Source organism: Telopea speciosissima, chromosome 1, assembly GCF_018873765.1.
Source record: "Telopea speciosissima isolate NSW1024214 ecotype Mountain lineage chromosome 1, Tspe_v1, whole genome shotgun sequence".
Taxonomy (NCBI): domain Eukaryota; kingdom Viridiplantae; phylum Streptophyta; class Magnoliopsida; order Proteales; family Proteaceae; genus Telopea; species Telopea speciosissima.
The window spans coordinates 27,846,003-27,868,937 of record NC_057916.1 but is presented as its reverse complement, the minus strand read 5'-3'; the positions used below and the strand labels follow the sequence as shown (position 1 = coordinate 27,868,937).

General features: G+C 37.7%; 1 long non-coding RNA gene across 1 annotated transcript; it reads left to right on the top strand.

Annotated features, from left to right (window-relative positions):
* Window positions 1–5,843: 5,843 nt before the first annotated feature.
* Window positions 5,844–20,752, top strand: LOC122657400. Its single transcript, XR_006332301.1, has 3 exons — window positions 5,844–5,854; window positions 14,695–14,700; window positions 20,577–20,752. It is a non-coding gene; the product is annotated as an uncharacterized LOC122657400 (long non-coding RNA).
* Window positions 20,753–22,935: the final 2,183 nt, after the last annotated feature.

Below are 22,935 nucleotides of genomic sequence, written 5' to 3'. Positions count from 1 at the left end.
GTTGCTTGGCCTATCTTCCAATGCGTCAAAGTGTGCAGAGTGTAAACGTGGTAGTGTGGTTGGAGATTCCTAGCGAGGCAAAAGGGCAAAAGGGCAAATTAGCAAAGCGAGTACCGTTTCTCACATTCTCTTCTCTGGACGACCTACTAATCTGTCCATCTCAATCGGAATCTCGGGGTGTACTATGTTTGACCAATAGTAGGGTAGGATATGTAGGAAAACTAGAAGGGGGCGATCAGGGAAGACTTCTGGTCCCTGTGACTGGAGACACGACCCTGATGTTTTGCCGACCGCCACGTGGGTACTCCGATACTTACCCATCAATTTTCTTTTGTTTTTGTACTTCGTTAAATTAAAATTCTGAAAAGCATAACCTCTTAAAGAACCATATCGAGAGGGTTTAATCTTACCAAAAAGAAAATGGAGAGGGTTTAAGAAATGGTTTTTTTTTTTATTGGTATCCCTTATAGTGGTAAATAATTTCTCAATTCTTTTACCCTCTTATCCTATGTTTCGATGTTAAGGAAGATAGAATTTGATGAGAGATGTAGACACATAAATCAATCATTGTATAATCATGATTTTCATTTCATTATTTTTTATTTTTTTTCTTTTCTTGGCATCCAAACGCAGCCTTAATATAACACACTTCTTTTAGATAATTCTATTAAAAATATAAATTACAAATGTAAATTTTTATGTCCATATAGATATTTATGTCAAGAAAACTGCCACTTCACAATTCCGCCAAAGATACGCTTCCCTTAAATATCAATCAAAATTTGACATGTGGCAAAGTGATGTGTTAATTCCAACTGTTGGATAATATGTATTGGCCACTTGTCAAGTTTCAGATTCAAATTCAATCATACACTATTTTGTGTATGGGCATGCATACTACGATGTAGACTGCTTTTTGTGTCTCCTAATGCTATATTTTCAATGCTTTATTTGTCACTATCCAAACTCTATTTGAGCTGAAAATTGACTTGTAAGATAGGGAACTTATCCATCTATTTGTACACAAAAATTGAACCCCATGATAGATTTATGTGCTGAATAAGTTTATCTAATCAAATTGACTATAAATATTTTACCAGATAAATATAAGGTACAACACATTAGTTTATGAGCATACTTAACGTTTCAGTTGTTGGATAACGATTTTTTTTTTTTTTTTTTGTGAATAATAAGGAATATTCAATTCTTGTGCCCCTATTGATGGCTAAATAATTGATAGAATTTCATACAAGGTCATGTATAAAACTGGTTCCTAAATATAATATGGCAAAAGGTTCTTTTGAGCCAACAAGGTAGGGGACGCCAACCAACAGGGAACATAGAATACAATTCATCAATGGGCGAGGGGGGGGGGGGGAGAGAAGAAAGAGATTGTCAGAAAGAAAAAGAAAGAGATGGAGAATGTTGGTGTGGCCTATACCACTTGCTAAAAGAGACTTTTTCATATAATATATAAGCAAGGTTTAAGTAAATAAACACCATCCTTATTATTTCTTAGGGGAAAGTTTTCATACACGGTCATGTAAATTGTGTATGTGAGAGGGTGGGAGTTTCAAGACATTAATTAATGGGTGGAGATGTATGACTTTTCCAACTTTTTATGAGAGACCCTTTCACATACACGATTTACACGATCGTATATGAAAACTTTTCCCTATTTCTTATGAAAACTATTTTGGGTGGGTGAGATCAACATCGTCCTTATTATTTGTTGATTGGGCCAACCATGATTCCTTGCTAGTTGGTACACCTACCTGTACAACAATGAAGGATGATATAGTAAGTATAAACATTGATTGACTATGTGTTAAATTTTAACCCGAATTCAATCATTTCCCCTACCTTATACTAAGAAAACTTCCCATGTATTCCTTTGCATCCCTTCATTAATTTGTTCACTCTTTAGATAGTCCATTGATTCCAATACTTTATTTTGTCATATGGTAAATTCCATTTAATCTAAAACTTGACTCAGTGATCTTCGACGAAGGGACCATTGGGGAAGCCCTTGCCATCGGACTGGGTTTGGTGCAAGCATTGGAAAGTGGTTTTTCCCATATTCAGCTATAGTTTGATTGCATAAAAGTGATTCAGTTGCTGAAAACATGACATTGGTTCCCCCATTTAAGGTCGAACCAAACATATTAGACATTGTGCGCATTTGTAGGAATTTGATATGATTAAAATATATGATTCCAAATATTAGAGGGTTAAGTCTGTTCTTAATAGACACCGAAATGAACAATGGATGTGACTATTGGAAGACATGTTCGAACGGTGAACAAATATGTCTTGTGGGCAAAGACTTGATATGTAGGCATGTCTCTTGGAGACAGCCATTGGTGTTGTCTCTTCCTCTCCTATATATAGAGAGGATGTTTTAGCCAATGATACTGATGTTATTGAAGTTAACCACAATCTCTTTATTTCAGTTTTTTTCTATCTCCATTGTTTATATCTAATAGAATACAACTCTGTGTGCCCTTAGTGGTCATGTAATTGAAGTGCATACCTACTAAATAGCCTCATGTTTGGGTGTTGTTTTATTTTAGAGTTTTATTCGCAAAAAACATGTTTACACCATGGGGGGCATCTACAGTTTTAAGGAGAATAACTTTTGGCACGACTCAGCCCACCATTCTCAAGTTTCATCATGGTTATTTCAGATTCGTGACAATTGATATGAGGTTTGAGATTGCCATTATCAACTTCGGTTTGTCTCGACAATTAAGATAAGTATTTTATCCCCCTTTTATATATGTTTATATATATAAACTTTGAATGAACTTTTCCAACAACATTGCCTCTCGTTATTCTACTTGTGAATTCTTTCATATTCCTAGGGAAGTTAAAACTGTAGCTCACTCCCTAGCTTAGGATGCTCTGTCTTTGACAAGTAATTGTTAGGCCATTTTTCCCACTCTTTGGCCTCATACTCTGTAAATAAAGCCTTGGTTCCCTCTTGTCATGAATAAAATTTCAATTTAATTAAAAAAAAAGACATGAATGTGGAATCTACATGTACATCAAATTTCAAAATTTATCAATAAGAGATTATTTCCTGGTCGAACTAACTAGAAAACTTCTATTCTTTTTTAAATAGTCATGCACTGTCTTATTTTTTAAAAGGGGCGATGTTCCCTACCTGGAAGCGTACGGGGTGCAGACTGTGCCTTGACATATGGGGCAAAATGGGCATATCATTTCGGTCATTCAGGAAGGCGGGTCAATCATTTCACCCACCCCCATGTGTATGGGTGCATCCTGTGCCCCGAGTGCAGAGAACATTTTCCCTATTGAAAATTAAGGCAAGAACTCATTGCTTAATTGTGTAGCCTTTGCACCAACATGAGGCCAATGAGAGCGCACACATGGGTGTAGAATGAAATTATTGATTGTAGGAGCCAGGCTGTAATTTCATGAGCTCTTGTATTTTGGTACAGGAGTCACACAACCAACCAATGTTTTTTTTTCTTCCTTTAAAATAATTAACTTCTTCAAAAAATTTCCATTGGATTATGTTGATAACGATAGATGAGTAGTCCTATAACTAATGGATTTTTTTTAAGAAAAAAATAAAACTATTGGATTTTTTTAATGAGATTATAAGTAATGGATTTGCTAAGAAATGAAGACTGGTCTTGGGTGGCCACTTAAGGATGTCAAAACCTAACCCAAATCATTAAGATCGATTAAAACCGATTGAAAAAACCCGGACCGAACCGAACCGATCCTTATCGAATTGGTTTTGGATTGGAGTATGTCGGGACCGGTTGAAAATCGGACCGCACCGAACCGACCGATATCCAATTCGAAAACCAAACTGAATGTGTCACACCTTGAAACCACCCCTTGGGAGACTCCGATGGTTGACCCGAATACCCGATGTATTCAAATACCTCCATTATCTAGATGCAATATTTACACGTCACAAGCATAACACAATATCAAAAATAAAAGTGATTCATTGATAAGAGTGCACAAAAGGTTAAGATTTACAAAGTTATATTCACATTATTTACATTGATGATCTCCCAACAGCCTGAGTTTACTATATTCAATCCCATCAGGCCAGAAACTAACTATCCAGAAATATTTACAGTGGATCACATCCACCAAAAGAATAATATAAACATTAAAAAAAAAAAAAGAAGTTCATCATCATCAAGCCCCGTCACCCAGGAATATCCTAATTTCTCACGTAAGAGGGGTCACCCCCCTCAGGGTCTAAACCAGAATGCTCACAATCACTATCAGCCTCCGTCTAGAAGTAATCCTCCCCGTCACCATGATATCCACTTGCGAAATCATCTAAAAGAAGGAATTCCACGGAGATTAGCTCCACTGAGCCAATTGAATGAAGATAAACTATATAAACAGTCACAAACAAATGATCCTAAATGCATGAGATTCCATTTTAACTTTTAGTTTCCACCTAGCAATAATGCGTTAGTCCCTAAACTTATGCTACGGCAGCAACTGGGGAAACATTCATGGCTTCTTTTGCACCTCACCGCACCGAGTCCTCAGCCATTATCCTGGGAGCCCGCTCAGGTCATGGCATTGCATACCACCCATTGGCAGACCCTGATAATCATAGCCTACTCTAACATGGGTAGAAGACAACTCCTCAGAGATTAGGAAGCTATGATCACTCAACACCTGTACCCTTGTTGGTAAGGATTGTAACAACAGGGTGTGACATTCATAGCCTTAAGCATACTAAATGACATAGTACGAGGTATACAGATGCTCTCACATCCCATACTACGACACACCATGCCCCTCGTTCCAAGCCGATTATGACATCTATACTAGCATGACAATGACTTACATTCCAACACTCACATCATCTCATCAATAACCATCCATAGTTCCACAGTCCATATGCAATAAATCAAAATGAATTTAATAGATCAATTTCTAACAATATAATAAGATGAGTTGCATATGCATGCATGACACTCAACACAAAAATTAAATAAATAAAAATTTCCAAACGAGTCAATGTCTATCCCCACTCACCTTGTTATGTGTGTGATCAAGAAGTTGAATTAATCCTCGGGATGGTTGTTGATAGGTCTCGATGACCGATTGGTTCTATCCTATGACTATTAAGCCATACACATGTGTTAGAATGTGTTTGAGTGTAGATTGGGCCTTAGGATAGCCTTAGGGTTGGATTAGGTTAGGTTTTAAAACTAGAAATGGACTGACAACAACTCAGGTCGATGGGAGTGATCGGTCCTACATTGATCAGAGACTGGTAGTACTTAAGCTTATAATTTTCTTGAGAAAGTAATTCTCTGGTCGATAGGAGTGGTCGACCAGAGACATCGACCCAAGATTTCACAGCAACGAAACCAAAGGGAAAACAAATTTTTTTTTTTGGGGGGGTGGTCAGGGATTGATGTTTATTAACTAAATTTTGATGTTTGCTATCCAATTTGGTATGGAATGATAGGGTTTTGGTGAATTCATGATGGGTTCATCCATGCATGGGGGTTTTGGGTTCAAATTTGGCAAAATAGCCATGCATGGCTGGAATTGGAGTTTTAAGGTCCCAATTGAACATATATAAATGGGGAATGTTTATTAATTTGGTAAAAGGAATTAGGTTTAGGTCTTTGGGTTTGGATTAATGGTTTGGATCAAACATGCATGAAGAATTGGGTTTTCTAATTATTCAAATCCTTATAAATTAAATGGGTACACATGATAGATGTTCAGATCAAGGCTCAAGTTCAAAGTATTCTTGATTCTAGGCTTAGGAAATACTTTAGAAGAAAGGAATTTGATCAAGTTAGGGTCTGTACCTTGAAATTGAGAACAAGTATCTGGATTTCACAACTTGGGTTATACCTCACAATTGAAACATAGAGGAACAACCATGGCTTTAGCAAGAATTTGTAGATGAAGACCTAATCAGTTAGATGAGAGAGAGTAATCTCTTACCAAATTCCAGAACCAGGTAAGAGTTCGTGAATTCTTCGTCTTCTTCTCCTTCTTCTTCCTGTCGTTCTTCTTTCTAACGTTTTGAATAGTGGAATAGGTTTTAGAAAATTAGATGGGTTTTATAGAAAATGACTTGGGGTCCGTTTGGTTTGGGTTCATTTGACCAAAATTGCATTAGATGTCCGAATTCGCAACTACGGGTCAATATGCGGCTCCCACATACCAATAGTTGTCAGGGAACATTCCTATTAGGTAATTGGGACATGGTGACAAAGCCCCCAACTCGTGACACCGGGTCCCGTACTCCCAGGACAGAGATCTGTCAGTACAACAGCTCCGGCCGATGGGAGTGGTCGATCCTACATCGACCAGAGAGATCGGCCAGAGTGTGATTTCCTTGCTATCAATGTGTCAAAACACCCCGAGTGTCGGTGCCTTTGCGTACTAACACCCCCCATCATAATTCTCAAGCTTACAATATTAAATCGGCGACTAGGGTTCATCAGTCAGGGGTTATTAGCATGATCCATACATCTAATGATGGATCCTACAATTGTGCGGGGGAGGTATCTGCCTGATTGCCGACAACTAGAGTCTCACTGCTGGGGTCCCTTCTTCTCGCTCAAACACCCAGTTAATATTCCACAAGGCACTGGGCGTCATGACCTCGGGTTCCATACCTATAATTGGATTCGAGTTGGAATTTGAGTCAAACTGTAACAGAATGAAACCGCTAAAAAATTATTGAGTATAAGGTTCTGAATAGGTGAATGGATTATCCATTGATTTCAATATTAGTGAGCAAATTTCTGGTTATAAGGGGAATTGTTACAAATCAATGAATATGAGATTATGAATAGAGAAATTGATTTGTAAGAATGTTTTTTCCATTGATCTCCTTGTTCACTAGACAAAAGTAGTTGGATGGTCAAATAAATGATTTGATAGTAAGGTTCATTTTGTAATTTTAATATTAGTTATCTTCTTAGTGACTATTTATTGATTTTAATTTTAATTATCTTCTCTTCACAATTAATGATAAATAATTATATGATTTGTAACAATGATTTCGTTATAAACTCTATTTATCCATTGATTTAAATATTAGTTATCTTCCATTCTTTTCCTTACAATTTATTATTCTTTATTCGGATTATAACATGAACATATCAAATCAATTTTTCAATTTTTTTGGTTGTATACTTGTTTTGACATAGGGAAGGTTAATTAAAGTGTTTTTATCGAATCTTTCCTCACTATAAATTATGAATGTAAGATTTCATTGTGGCTCAAATCCGAAAACAAACCGAAATCACACTGGACTGAAACGACCGAAAACCAAAATTTCTTAACTGTTTGATTTTGATCTCATCATTCCAACATCGAACCCGATTCAACCCAACCAAAACCAAACTAAACTGACCGTTTGACACCCTAGCAACTCTTAATTCTTAATATTCCAAAGCCTATGGAGGAGGTGAGTAGGGCATACCATTTTGACCCACCGATCCACATAAAGGGTAACCCCAAAAGGCCCAAACCGGCATTATATTCGTTCTAGATTCTATTACAAATCTAAGCAAGCCAAAACCATAAGTAACGGAGAGGCCTCGTATCATATGAATCATGATATTTATATCTTTAGTCACATTCCGTGGGATTTCTCATTTTTAGAATGACAAAAGGGGCAAGAGGGTAGTGATCCATCATTATCTATCACTCCTCCTCTGTCTTCAGCTCATCTGTTCTCCGCTAACTTTGTATTCCATTGAGAGGGATGATTATAGTTTTGCCACGCGAGAAGAAGTAAGGTCCACAAATTTTGAAGAATTTTACAATTATATTTTAAATTTAGTAAAGGTTTTTCCTGAAGGAAACATATACTTTTTGTTGCGGTAGAATGTCTTGTATTTCCGTCTAAGAAATTTTTTTAGGGTAAGAATAATATTGTTCTATTATGTGACAAGGATATTTTTTGAACAAGAGGCGTGAATTTGTAACAAGGGTATTTCAGTAAATTAATATATGTTTCGCTATGAATTTGTAATAAGGGTATTTGCTGAATAAGAGAGTTGTGAGAATAAGTGGCTACAAGTCTATTCTCCATTGTTATTGAAACAGTTTCCATCTCACTATAAACGTATGCAAACACATCCAAAGAAAAGGGGGAGCGGGCAATCACATTAGATAATGGTTACTAAAGTTTCATTGTAAAATTTAAAAAATTCTTCTCTTAATTTCCCTGGTGATACACCTAAAAGTAAACACCGTTGGATGATGACCATGTGACAACGACAGATGATTGACACATGGTAGTGGAACTGACACGTGGTGGTGGACCTAACTAGAATCTGCCAGCAACAAAATTTAGTTATAACAATCATGTTCTCTCGAGATTGAAACCTCAAAATTCATGAGTAACACATTTGGGATTTTTTGGACAAGTATTTCACTGACTAGGACAAAGACGATCTTTCATCACTCTTTGAAATTAGGGTTACATCATTCTTCATGCTATAAATATTAAGGAGGGAACACAAAGTAAACATTCTAAATACTTTTATTACATTCTCCTACTTCTAAACTCTTTCAGTTACTGACATAATTTACTATTGTTGTGTGGAATACTGACTTAAAAATCGGAGAGTCCCTCACTAGGCCCAACTTCGGTTCTCTCCAATTGCTCTCTCATTATCTTCTTGTTTGCGGGTGACCTCATCATGTGACAGACATAGCTTTTTCCCACAACACCTTGCAATCAAATGAAGCCTACAGAGAAAGAGAGAGGAAGGGGGCACATAAATTCATCACCTCCAGTCCCCGTCCGACCTAGTTCCCCAGTGCCTCTAATAAGAGGGATGGACCTCATCAGGGCAGCAATAGAGTAGTCATTGCCCCCTATTAGAGGCACAGGGGAGATTGAGCAGAGCAGGGACCTGGAGGGAATAAAGATCTGAAGGGGGGAGGGCAACAGATTGTCTACTCATTATTCAGACCCATCTTTCCTCTTTCTGTGTGTTTCAATATCATATGATCCTCCTACCAAAAAAATTATCATATGATCCAAATACATCCAATCAAGGCTGAAGCCAAAAGACCCAAAACTGGGGAAAGATCCTGACAAGGATTAGGCCCGATTCCGTGGAACCTAGCATGATACGTGTCTTATGCTAATATTTTTAAGAGAGAAGTGAGAGTTCATAAGAGTGGTCCTTAACTTTTAAGAAGTAAACCTCTCTTTCTGTTTCCAGATTCCAGTTTTTCTTTATTAATGGTTAGTGAAAAAATTTACAAAAAAAAAAAAAAAAAAAAAAAAATCGTTAGTAAAATTGACAGCTAGCTCAGAGATTTCTATAAAACTCCACTAATACTAAATTAAAAGAGTCCCTCCCTGACCCTCTTTCCTCTCTCATCGTCCCACACCCCCACTACTCTCTCGGGTCTCTGTCACTCTCACGCTGTTCACGTTTGCATGTATCGGGAAAACTACACATCTATACTAATTTATACTTTGGGCACAACATTAATTAATGCACTCTTCTGAATTGTAGCCATAGTTTCTGTTTGGGGCACAACATTAATTAATGCACTCTTCTAAATTGTAGCCATAGTTTCTGTTTGGCATGCATTCGATGACTAGATTATGGGTTTACAACATAACATATGTAGGTTTGGCTCACCAATAGTTTCTGTTTGGCATGCATTCGATGACTAGATTATGGGTTTACAACATAGCATATGTAGGTTTGGCTCACCAATGAACAGGCGCCACTCGATAGGGATTCAAGCTTAAAGCCACGTGAGTAAGCCCATCACTTCATTGATCCAAGGCCATAAAGAAACAATTGAGAGTAGATTTCTCATGCCAAACTCATGATATAGACTTTCCACTTGATAAATCAATCTAGGACTCTCTACGATGTCAGCTACAAGAAAAGACAAATTCTACTCAGCAATTTCCGCTTTGATCTCTTGTCCAAACTCAAGTGTACATGATATGCATGAACTTAGGATTACGTACGTGAACCTTAGGTTTACATGACCTATAAATAGATCAACAGTGTACTCAAAGTACACCCGGGGGGGGGGAATTATACAATCTTAAGCTTAATGCTCTCTTGTTTCTTGGTTATCTGTGGGCTGGTTCATCTCAGGCGATTTCAATGGCAACAAAACCTATTTTGAAACTGATTTTTTATTTTTATTTTCTTCTTTTAATATAATTGAACTAGGATCAGATGAATTGTTTGATTTGAATTTGTTTCGGAAAAAAAAAAAGGTTTGATTTGAATTGAAATCTGTAGCATCCGATCTTGATTTCGGTTGATTTTGTGATGCCATTTTTTTAAATCTATTTTTTCAGTTTCTTAATTATTGATATGATACAAATTAATGAAACTTATCCATTATAACAAGATTTTCAATTTTATTGAATAAAAAACTCAAATATCACAAATTTGGGACCAATTCAATTTTTAGGGTTCAAACTAATTCCGAACCAAGTCGGACTGATTTTGTATATATAATTGAACCATGTTTTTACGTCAAACCACAACCCCCCCCCCCCCCCTCCTCCCCTCCAAATTATTTTCCAAAAGAATATGGGTAGAGAGAGAAATTCATTTTAAAATAAGAAAGTGGGCCTCTCGAGGCAAAAGAAGGCCCAGCTGATGCCCCCATCTTTCCCTATCTTTATAAATTCCCCAAACCCCACTTCACCTCCTTCCACTCCTATTAGTTTCCTCAACTCTTTCTCTCTCTTCTCGCTCATTACCTCCAATTCGCCGCCGCAAAGGCGCAGATTCAGTCTTGTGTGATTCTGATTCTCCGGCTTCAGTAGAAGTGAAAAACATCACCATGACTACAGCTGCTGCTTCTGCTCCAGAGTTCTATTTGGACGAGAAATGGAAGTTGTCAAAGAAAGAAGGATCGAGGAGCCGGTGTTCTACATCGTCGACATCTTCTCTGATGAGGAATTCGTCTCAGAGGAGGTGTTCCTTCACCAAGAAGTGTGCGAGTTTGGTCAAGGAGCAGAGGGCCAGGTTCTATATCATGCGTCGTTGTGTCACCATGCTTATTTGCTGGAGGGAATACGCCGATTCTTAATCTTTGCAAACGAAGGAAGGAATGAGACAGAAGAAGAGTTTTTTCTCACTCCCTCTCTCCTCCTCTCAACTCTTCCTTCATGCGAGATGAGCGCCGGGTTCTGCGGAAACCCACTCAAGTTTTTTTGCCGTCCGAGGAGGAAGACGGTGTAATTGTACCGGCACAAGGCTGATCAGCCCGGATGGATGAAGTAATCGAAATTATAAAGAGAGGAAAAGACAAGAGTTTGAAAAAATGGAGATCGATGATCGATCCTTGTACAGATTTACATTTCTTTTTTTCTTTTTTTTTTTTCCTGTTTTTCTTCTCTGTTTTTTAAATTGTCGAACTCTTTTTCTTTCGACTCCGACGGAGGAGACGAATTGGTCATGATGATGCCACTGTTACTGTAATTGTTATTGTTACTCAACTGAGAAGAAATACATGAAATCTGAGAGAATATCTAAATCATTCCCATGGATTGCAATTTTTTTTCCCCCTTTCTCTCCTCACAATCTTGTCTGTATCATTTCCCCTTTCGCAAGAGTGGGATTCCTGGGATTCGCTTCTCTTCTTCTGGTTTTGGTTTCTAACAATCGAGGCATGGATGTGTCCAATTCGAAGAAGAACTGCAAAAGGGATTCCATTCCAAAATTCCCAAATTTGGAACGCTGCTGCAGGTGACCTCCGACTGCCGTTGCTAGTTGGAGTCCGTTGTGCTCGGCTCGGATGACCACGATGTGTAGTTACAGTAATTATTTTTTTATTATGAATTTCTGTTTCTTTTCTCGGGAAAATCTGTAAATCTGAATCATAGATTTAGATTAGAAAAATGGTGGCATATGGGCTCCGGCTGGAATCAACGTGGCTGATGAAAGCTGGGCTCAGTATTGGAATTTGGGTAGAGAGTGCGGTTCCTCTCAAGTCACTGGAGGGCACTGACTGGATTGGGGATTAGTGATATGAGATAAAAACGGATTGGGAATATCAGCCATATTGGATAAAAATTGCCCCTATTTTTTCTTTAAAAAATAGCTTTTTAACTGTTTGACCCTTTGTTAGTACGTTTCACTGATATGGTATCGACACGGCATCGGGGTCGATGACTAACAAAACCGATACGTTTCCCTTCACCTGATACCAGGGATTCGATATCATAACGATTCCTCAAACCAATGGTTCTCCCGTACAACACCCCTCCTCATCACTCATCTTTTAACTCATTAGTCCTCTCAGGTCAGGCCATTAGTCCTCTCTAGTCACGCTCAAGCCAAGGTCCTCTCAATCACTTGGAAGTACTGGTGAAACAAAGGAGAGGGGAGGGTGTGGGATACGCTAGTCTCTTTAAAGTGTCTGAATTCACTTTTAAGGAATTACCCTTAAAACCCTAAAAAAAATACTTTCAATTGACTGCTCTGTTTTAGAGTTTTAGCCTTTTAGTGTTTGGGTGGTTTACATTATCATAATTAATTAATTTAACTCATTAGGATATTAATTCATGTAACAATGGAAAAGATGATTTTTTTGAAAATTACAAGATAAATCTGAATCGTTTATTTTTATATCTTTTTAATCTAAGTCATTTATTCCCGTTCAAAGTTAGGAGAGCGTAAAGATTAGTCTAAAGTGTTGATCCATTTGCATGAACATAAATTTGATGTGTCATGTGTGCGAATATAAAAAGAGGTATTTGATTGGATTAGATTCTTAACTTTGACACATTAGCAAATCTAGACCATATTCTCTCTATCTAATGGTAAAAAAAATAGACATATCATCTGTCTATGTGCCATAATATATGTCTTGTGACATTTTTAAAGAGACTACCAGACCTTTTATGACAGTAGAACATTGGTTTTATAATTTTTCAAATTCAATTGTAATTTCTTGGGAAGTTTTTCTAGTTCAACAAGTTAAGAGAGTTTATTTATATCAATACAAATCTTTTTTGTTTTTTTAATTTATTTTTTTGTTGCAAAGCCATGGTGGGAGAGAGAGAAGGGATGGGGTGGAGATCGATTGAGGTTCTAATGGTAGAAAAAACAATGTACAATTTTAAGAAGATCCTCAAGAAATGGGGTCTCCGAAAATCCAATCCGTGAAAAAGGTAACCCACCACCCATTTTGTAATAGGGTGGGAAGGGCATTGTCTATTCTATTTATAAATAGAAAATATGAAAATCCAAAACTTATCTTCTATGGGCTTTGTGTTGGTCCTCTTTAAATCAACCATAATTACTTCACAAATAATCATTGAGCTTGGACATGGTTGAAATTTTGAGTGCTAGATAGACGAAAAGGTCTCCTATTACATATCAAGTTTTAGTTAAAATTCTCCTTGGGCCCCAACTATAAAAGAAAAAAAAAGGTTTTATCTAAAATAAAGTTTAAAAAGATGATTTTGCAAATTGTTAAAGCTAAGTTAAGTGTGAAACATGACATGCAATCAATCTAAATCATTTTTTTAGATATCTTTCTGATCAAATTGTCATTTTCAAGATATCTCCATGGTCAAAAAACAAGATTGCCTTGTCACTCTTTTATGATGGAAAAAATATAATATCAGTTTATAAATAGTTAAAAGGATATTCTCTAGATTTACCTAGCTTTATTTTTATTAGATTAGAAAAAAAAATTTATCTAATAGTAATTTCAAGATTTTACTTTTTCATAGAGGAGACCACGTGGGAAGCCAAAAAACGCCTAGCTCTCTTTTCTTCCAACCTAATTCCTAATTTAAGGGTGGGGGGTGGAACCCCTAATCCTCCACTGTTACTTCTGTTAGCTTTTGTTAATTAGGGGCTAGGGAGTTGCTTAATGTCCATTTATTTGGATTTTAGAGAGAATTCGAGCCAAAGTTTTGGATTTTTGGAGACGTAGTCAGGTAAGTACAACTTACAAGATGGGAAAGTTGAAAATGACGAAAGAGAGAATGAGCATTAGCTATGGTTCTTTGTCCTTTTGTTTTGTTAGATAAATGAAAGTGGATTAGGAAGTGATCGCATCACCTATGGTTCCGTGACGACATAGTGTTTCTTATTTTTGGAAATTCTCTTTTTTTTTATTATTTTTTATGTCATTAACATTGTTTACAAAGGTATTTATGATAACAAAAAAGGAAAATTATCGTCTCCATTTATCTAACCCTCATTTTCCTTCATTACATCTCATAGGAGGGTGGAAATGACTATCCTACCCCTTACCTGAACACACTATTCGGGTGGAATCCACTTCCCATCTATTAGATGTAATGGAAGAAATGGAAGGACAGATAAATGGAGATGATAAAGAACTAACAAAAAGACATGTATAGTGATGAAATTAGTATTTTTATATGCTCCATTTCTTGGCCGTTTTATTTTTCCAAGTTCCTCTAATAGAGGGGGATGGATCCCATCCGGACAGTGTGTTCAGACAGGGTAAGGTGATCATTTCTGACCCCCCCCCCACTCTATTAGAGGAACTTGAAGAAATGGACCTACCAAGGAAATGTGGAGCAGATAAAACCATAGATGAAACACGTAAGTGGAATTTTTATCTGCTCCAAGTTGGAATTACGAAATTGGTCATCAAGAGCCTAGAATTGATTTGATTGGGATAAGGGGCTTGTTGTTTCATGAGGGAGTGAGACAGTGAAGCGTCATTATTGATTTCAAGCCTTTCGTGGGTTGGCCTTTTTGGGTCCCACTTACTACTACGATTTGGTATGAAATGACTCCTCCACCCGTATAAAAGGTGGTAATATTCAATTTTTATCGGCTCCATTTTCCGTGCATTCTATTTCTCTAAGTTCCTCTAATAAAGAGGGGTGGACCCCACCCTAACAGTGTGTTCAGGCAAGGGTGCAGTGGTCATTTTCATCCCCTCTATTAGAGGAACTTGGAGAAATGGACCTGTCCAGGAAATGGAACAAATAAATGTCCAAGTAATGACCGCCCACCCTATTGATGAGTCTGTGCACTCCCATGGCCCCTGCATACACTCCCCCCCACAAATGAACCTACCCAGAAAACAGAGCAAATAAAGGTCCAAGTATTGACTGCTCTGTTGATGATTGTGTGTACTCCCATGCAAGGGCCACAGTCCCCCACAGAGAACTCTTGCCGATTACATTATTACCTCACTTTTACCATTCTAAAGTTATAGCTATCGGTGCTCATAATATTCTCTATCGAATTGCCCGGTACATCCGATCCAATACCGATTATTAGATCTATGTTTATTACCTATTACTCTACCAATAGTGTTAGTGATGGTGGTGGGGAAATGTTTTCACATTAATTATAATATCATATTGTCCTTTTGTTAATATATATATTATGGATACTTGTGCAATTTGCAGAAATTAAACCATTAAAAAATTACAATAGAAAGTAATTAGAGGGGATCACGGGAGGGGGAAGCCAAAGTGAGTAGGGTTTGGGTGGTTGGGCCTTATTAGATTATTAGAGGGAGAATGGCAAGTAGGGTAGGGTAACCAATTGGACGGACGAGGTTGCTTACCCCGGCGTGGAATGGACAAAGTTAGGGTAGGGTAGGGTACCCAATTGCATTTTTAGTTTCATTTTTTTGCACTGGGGGCCCAATTGGATGATTGAGGTTTGGCATTACTTTTTTTTTTTTTGGTAACCAAAAAATAAGGGTGCTCCTTGTAGTGATCATAGCCCCCAGGCAAAGCCCCCATACAACGGCAGCACGGCCGTATGGACCAACGATCGATAGTGGGGCTTGCCAAGAATCTATAATCTATTATTATATGAGGGATGATGGATCTTTTGACCACCCACAGCCCACACGTGACAGGCCCGCAACCACCGTCCAAGTTTCTCCTTTGGTGGGCTATACACTACGGTTTTATACTGCAGATGATGGCCCACAGCCCACACATGACAGGCCCGCGCCCGCCGTCCAAGTTTCTCCTCTGGTGGGCTATACCGCTATACACTAAGGTTTGTGCTGCAATGTTGTTTTTTATTATTTTTGATAGGTAGGTAGACCGCAAGGAAAGCTCAATTTATATGACCACTTAATTTTGTAAAGGGTAAATCATTTGTGGTTTTCTAGGTGTTACCATGCCTAGTACATAGTACATGGGTTAGTGTGAGTGATAGAGGATCCCACATATATCTCAATAGTCAAATTCCTCAAGTGCGGTGTACTGTCCAGGGCATCACACTTAAACATTTGACGAAGAAGATTGAGATGATGAACTTTAAAGGTGCACTACGAACCTAGTGCACTGTTGAATGCACAATTGAGGTGCACTAAGCACTTGAAACTATAAAAACCCAAATTTTAGTGCAAGGTAAACAAATAAAGTTGCTTAAACCCATATTCAAATTTCAATAAAATTACAAAAATGCTATCTAATGGAGATAAATATAAAATTCAAAATGGCATCTTTCAATTGAAATTTGGAGCAACACATTTATAGATAATCTATGCATAGAATATCCCAAACCATAACACATACTCATAGGACATAATACTACAATACCCATGTTTCTCACTCACATTTAGCTGGAATTAGATTTAGAGTAAATTACATGCACCCCCCAGGAGTTTGAAACAATATCAAACCACCCGAAATAGTTTCACTTTTAACGTGCACCCACCTGGAATTTGGATGACTTACAAATAAGTCTCTACCGTCACGTGTAAAACGTTAATTGTAGTTAAACTTTTCTAAAACCCTATTTTACCCTTCAGTAATTGACATTGATTCTTTTACCCTTATGAGAGATAACCATAGCCCAAACCCATCTCTCCCAAAACCAAATTTCCATTGTCATCTTCCTGACTTCCTCCACCTATTTCTTTCTTCTCCGGCGATCTGAGCATAGTCACCACTGCAACTCATGTTTTTCTATTATCATTTCGTTTATGTGGGTTTTGAAGAATAAAAAAGTTGAGCACAGTCATGGCCGATGTCACCAATGTCCACACAATCTCTTCCCCATCTCCTTCTTCTCCACCCGGGTTTCCTCTTCTTCGATCTTCCTAATCTACTTATATTTTTTCTGCTCCACTTTTCTTTGCACCACAGCCGACAATGGATTTGATAGAGCTTGAAAAAAAATGATGGCAGCCAATGGATTTTAATTCTGTGTTGGGTTTGGAAAAATGGGCATAAGAGAAAAGAAATAGGGATCCGATGGTTATTGGGAGGGAAAATGGAAAAGAAAATCAAAGACATGATGGGATCAGAAATGATCAATTAGTTGAGGATGGGTGTGGTCATGGCTAGAATTCAGATTGGGGTTTGTTTTAGACAAGGATGTGGGTTAGATTAGAAGTGAAAAGAAATGAAGAGGAGAATCGGTTATGGTGGGATGAGGGTTTTTAGAATGAAAATGATAAAAAATAAATAAAAAAGAATAGAGATGAAAGGAGAAATAGGGGTTAGTGGAGATGATGGCGGTTTTAGCAGAGATGAGTTTTGAGAGAGGGTCGGTGATGGGGTTTCGGAAATGGAAGATGTATTTGCTTTTGGGATTAGATGGAGAAAATGGGCGGACATTGGTGACATCGGCCATGACTGTGCAAAGGGGGAGTACCCAACGGTGGAGAGACTAACCTTCCTCGGAGGGTGGTTGGGCTAGGGGATGTCCGCTGGCGATGGTTTGGTCTTTTGCAACCTTCGCTGGAGGTGGTGTGTAGCAAAACCCTAAATCGATTTAGGGATTTTTGGTTTGGAGGAGAAGATGTAAAAAGGGTAAAATGGTAATTGAATTAAGTCATTGATGGAAAAAGGGTAAAATGGTCTTTTTACTTACAAAACAAACAGTTTACTAACACCGTGAGCCATTAGGGGGTTTTTTGAAATAATAAAACTAGAGAGGGTGGTTTGATATTGTTATAAATATCTGGGGGATGCATGTAATTTATTCTTAGATTTGAGATTTTCCACAGTTGTATGATTTTTGGGAATGAACGAATAATTTGAATCAAGCATGATCTGAATAATTTGAATCGGAATCAGAGATTCTGTTGAACCATAGTATGTGCAACTGTTATGTGTTAAGCGTTTAAGATAATTATGATGTTACAGCAGTTGGGTTCGCAGCATTTATCCCTACATGATATGCGTTGCCAGAGGATTCACACTCTTTATTACAAGGTGCGTTTTATAAGATAAGGCCTCACCAATGACGCGCCAGAACTCAGTTGACGGGTCATGGCCGCCATCATCTGCCGCAATTCCTCCCGATACTATACGGCGAAGCGAACCCTCATTTTGGGTTCCGATAGTGTTCTTCGCTTTCCCCCAGTTTACTTCATCCATTCGAAGCTTCTCCACCTTATTATTGAATTTTAAGGTTGGGACACACTAGTAAGTAAAACTGAAACCCTAGCTACTTTTTCCCATTTTTTAATTTGATTATCACCCACTCCCCCCTCTTTTGTTTAATTAAAGCTCGGGTGAAGGTCAACCTTTTTTATTCAAATCAGTTTATTTTAGTTTCATCATCTGTGTTGTACTCAATTTCACTTGGCTTAGCGCACTGTAAATGAATTCGTCTTTAAAAAATTAAAAAGAAAGTTGTATTTACAGACTTTATTTATTTCCGATAGTTTCTGCATTGTGTGGTCCTCAATCGCAAGTGGGTCGATTACTATTTGTTTGAAGGAGCCAATTTCTCTGCCAGGCAATGGAGCATGAAGTGGTGTCATTACCTCGACTCTGAGTAAGTGATTATCACTTCATATATTCTTTTAATTTTCCTTTTCCCTTTGACTCAAAAATTTTCACAAAGCATATTTAGGCATATAATTTTTCAGTGCAACACTAGAAACTCCCTCTGAGATGTGCAACAGGGTATTTACTTAAGAGTTCATGTGAATGACTAAGACACAATGAGTTGTGGGAGAGATGGGAATCTAATGCTGTTTTTAATGGAAAGTTTAGAAATGCAAAACAATAGAGTTTCGAACCGTTGTCGATAGTATGCACCATTAAAATTGAGTGCAAACAGGGGGAAAAGAATGAAAAGATCAAAACGTCTATTGAGCCACCGCTTGAGTCTCAGTTTTGTATAACAATTTTTGGCCAGATCCTCATGCATATTTTAAGTATTCCTATGAAAGTATCTCTGATGGACGGAGGTGGCCTGTTTACACAACTGAGATCATGTTCGAGTAGCTGCTTTTACCTCATCCTTTTCTGCGAAGTGGGATTTGAAGGAATGTACACTTTATCTGGATTCTCAAGACCTATTGGATGGCATAATCTCAATAATATCTCCAAATATCAGGTTTGATGCTCCAAACTCTGGTTGCAATGGCCTTAGTTTTTGTTATTTGGTTCTTTTCATCTAGTATAGGGAAATTTAAACTTCTTATTACCTCTAAGATGCCCTTCCTTTGGGACCCAAACCTATATTTTGACGAGTTAAAGGACATATCTGGCTTATCCTTTGCTTGTTATGGGTATTGAGATTGTCATTTCCAACGTTTGGTCCAACACCATTATTGAGGGGTATTCAATCACAGTGTTTAGATGGTTGCAAGCTCCTTATGGCTGATTTTGGAGATGTATGCACTTGATCAACAAAGCTAGATCCCTTCAGGGTGAGGGGAACTTTTCTCTTTGTTGAAGAATGCATTCTTCCAATTCACTTGCTGGTGAACTGCTTTGGGTTGGGGGGGGGGGGGGATTGCTAGTACAGATTCTTTACACTTGAGTTTGTTTCTGCTTGATTAGTCCCTGTAGGTCCTCTTGACTTTGACCTCCATTGTTGTTGGTGGTGACATAATGCACTGCTTGTATCATTCTTTTAGCAATAAATCACTTTGTTACTTATTAAAAAAATATATTCTTTTGTTTGAAAATTGCCAAGCTCCCAACACAATGCAGTAAGCAGTGTCTTATAAGCTTTCAATCTCTGCATGCTCCGGCTAAAAAATGGTTTTGCCTGCATGGATAAACTCATGGAGAATAGCCCACAAAATTGTCCTTTTATTTAACATTTAAATCTTGTCAGATTGAATTTTTTTTTTTTTTTTCCTGGACTTTGTGCTTTCTACAATGTGCTGGTTTGTATTCTGAGGGGACTAGCAACCCTCATATGTATCGTTACAATTATTTTAGTTTGTTTGACAATTCACCAAAATAACGTTCTTTTAAACTGTGTATATTTAGAAGTCGTTACTTTATCATTGTTTCCCACCACACGAGTTATGAATTGCTTGTGATTGTTGTCTTGTGATTTAGAATTTTGTTGGCAGTTGTGGACACCTGATTGTGATCATGATCTGGCTGCGTTCACAGTTCATTACCAAGGTGTCCTAGCTGAAACTGCTAAGTTTTTGACACCACTCAATGAGGATAAACTGTGTTCTCTTCTGAGCTCTGGGAGGGCACTGTAATTATGGCCTGGGACATTGCCTTGAGAACCAATAGAAAACTAAAAAATAAATGGTAATAAATTGCAAAGGTAAAAGATAGTCTCTCCACATGTTTTGATTAAACAATTAAAGCAGAAATTTTTTACTACTCTTTGTTTGTTATTTAGGTTGGGAGGTTGCAAAAATCACTTGCAAGCCTGAGTATGCCTATGGAACTGCAGGTTCTCCACCAGATATCCCTCCAAAGTAATGTTTTTCTGCTTTGCAGATTAGGTTCCATGTTTAGCAGTTGTATACAGGAAAACAACTTCAGGACAACCTGGCATACCATTGAGTGTTGAATGGCTGCATGCTGACTTGATGTGTTTCACCTAAAAAGTCCATTTATATGGTCCTGATCATCAAAATCTTTAGCTTTCTCTGATTGTCAAACCTCCAGATGATGCAGTAGCACTTGATTGGTTGGATCAGTATGACCGAGTTTGGAAACCCAAAGCCAGACAGAACTGGTCCAACCTGGGTTTTTGGTTCGCTAAGGGTTTGAAGTAGTTTAGTTATTTTTATGTCTTTTATTTGCAACATAGGAGATCGATATCAGTTTCAGTTTTAGAGTTAGAATAGGAGTCTGTTATTTTTCCTTTTAAATACAAATTTTAACCAAAACAAGCGAACGGATTGAAGTTTGGTTGCTGCCTGTGTAGTATGTTTGTGCAAGTGTTTCCTCTTTCCCCAGCCACCCCTCTTAGATTTCCCCTTCTCTCCTAACTGGCCCTCCACCGCCAGAATTCTAAGTGATGCAGATAAATCTGCAAAAGTGGGCTTATTTTAGTGGAATAAGCCTTGAGTTGGGTTCTATACATGTTGGGCCTTTGACCCCATGGGTTTTCATTGTAATGGGCTACTTTGATCCCCTATGCGAGGCATGGGATTAGTTCAGTTACTATCTTTATTTCTTTGTTATTTCAGTTTCCTAGTCAGTTTAGGTTACATTATTAATTAAGGATTAGGTGAGGCATTTCTTTTTTAGTATAGGAATCAGTTTTTCTATATAAGTTTGTAAGGGAGGCTAGCATTGCACACAAATTTTATTAACAAAGTTTGCTGCTATTGTTGCTCCTCTTCTCTATTGGTGAAGAAACATTGTGTTTGATCAAGACTGGTTGGTGTTTGATCCATCCAACCAACTTGCAGTGTGAAGCTCGGGTGTTAATCTTTACTTATTCTTATTCTATCATCTTCTTCCTTCCATTAGCAAATAAGTTCAAGTTCTGAATTTTCTGCAACTCATGTTCTAGTTGAGAATCATACGCTACACTTTTTTTTGCATGAATGTCAATTAGGAGAATTCAACCATTAGATTTTGCCTTAATTTTGATCAATTGTTCTTCACCCTAAAAGAAGAACTCGATTAAGGTTTGGCACAGATCAGACCTGCTGATCAGGACTTATTTCAGTTTTTCAAATTCTGTACTTTGTTCCTGATCTGAAAGTATTGAATCGATTGATTATTTCAGGCACATTGTTATTGCGGATTCTTATGTTATTTGTTGATAATCGATTGATCATTACTTTCTTCTCTTCTAAACCCTAATCTGGAATGTGAAGTTACAGTTTTACTCTTCTCCTAGTTTAACTAGGATTGGTCCATAGTTTCAGATCTGCCCATTAGACTGATCTGAGATTTTCAGCAACTATTCTGTCCTATGTTTACTTAACTCGATTTGACTATTAGCCCCATCTACCCATCTGATTTTGTTGTATTTGATTTCTTCTAAATGTGGTTATCTATTCTCTGTATTGCGATTCTGTTTGGCATTACTTTGACTATACTATTGCAGTCCTACATTCCTAAAGCTCTGTTTGGTATGCATTCTAGGTTGGGAACATGTTTTGAGACATAAAAAATGTCTTTTGGTATGCATTTTCATTTTTGGATCCTAAAATGCAGTCCATTCTAGAACGCAGTCTCTAGTCCATTCTGCGTTCTCTTTCTTGCTCACCCTGCATGTCTGTTGCCCTTTTTAAGTCAATGTACCATCGTTTCAACTCTTTTCAGACCTTCATTCTTGTGGAGATGACCTCTTGCCTCTCCTTCGTCTCCCTTTTCCCTCTCATGAACCTCTTTGACCCTCTTTTCTTTGTCTGAGTACCTCAGAGATCTGCATCTCCTTTTTCTCTCGCTTCTTCTCTCTTCATCAATTTTCTCTGTCTGAATGGCTCCAAAACCTGCTTCTCCTCGTCTGGCCTCTTCTGTCTATATCTCTGCCAAGAAATCAAAGCTCAATTACAACTTTCGAAGCACAATGATAGATTCAAGAGCAGAAGGAAGAAACCTGACAAGCTTCTTCTTGGGTATTCTAATAGAAACAACCTTACCTTCTCTACATGTAATCTCGTTCCATTAACATGGATTATCATAAGAGGAGTTTCAGTTATTCAAGGACCTTTCAAGGTCAGCACTAACCGACCTTTTGAGTGACAAAAGAGCAAAACCTTCATCACTCAAAGAGACCACAAACACAGAGG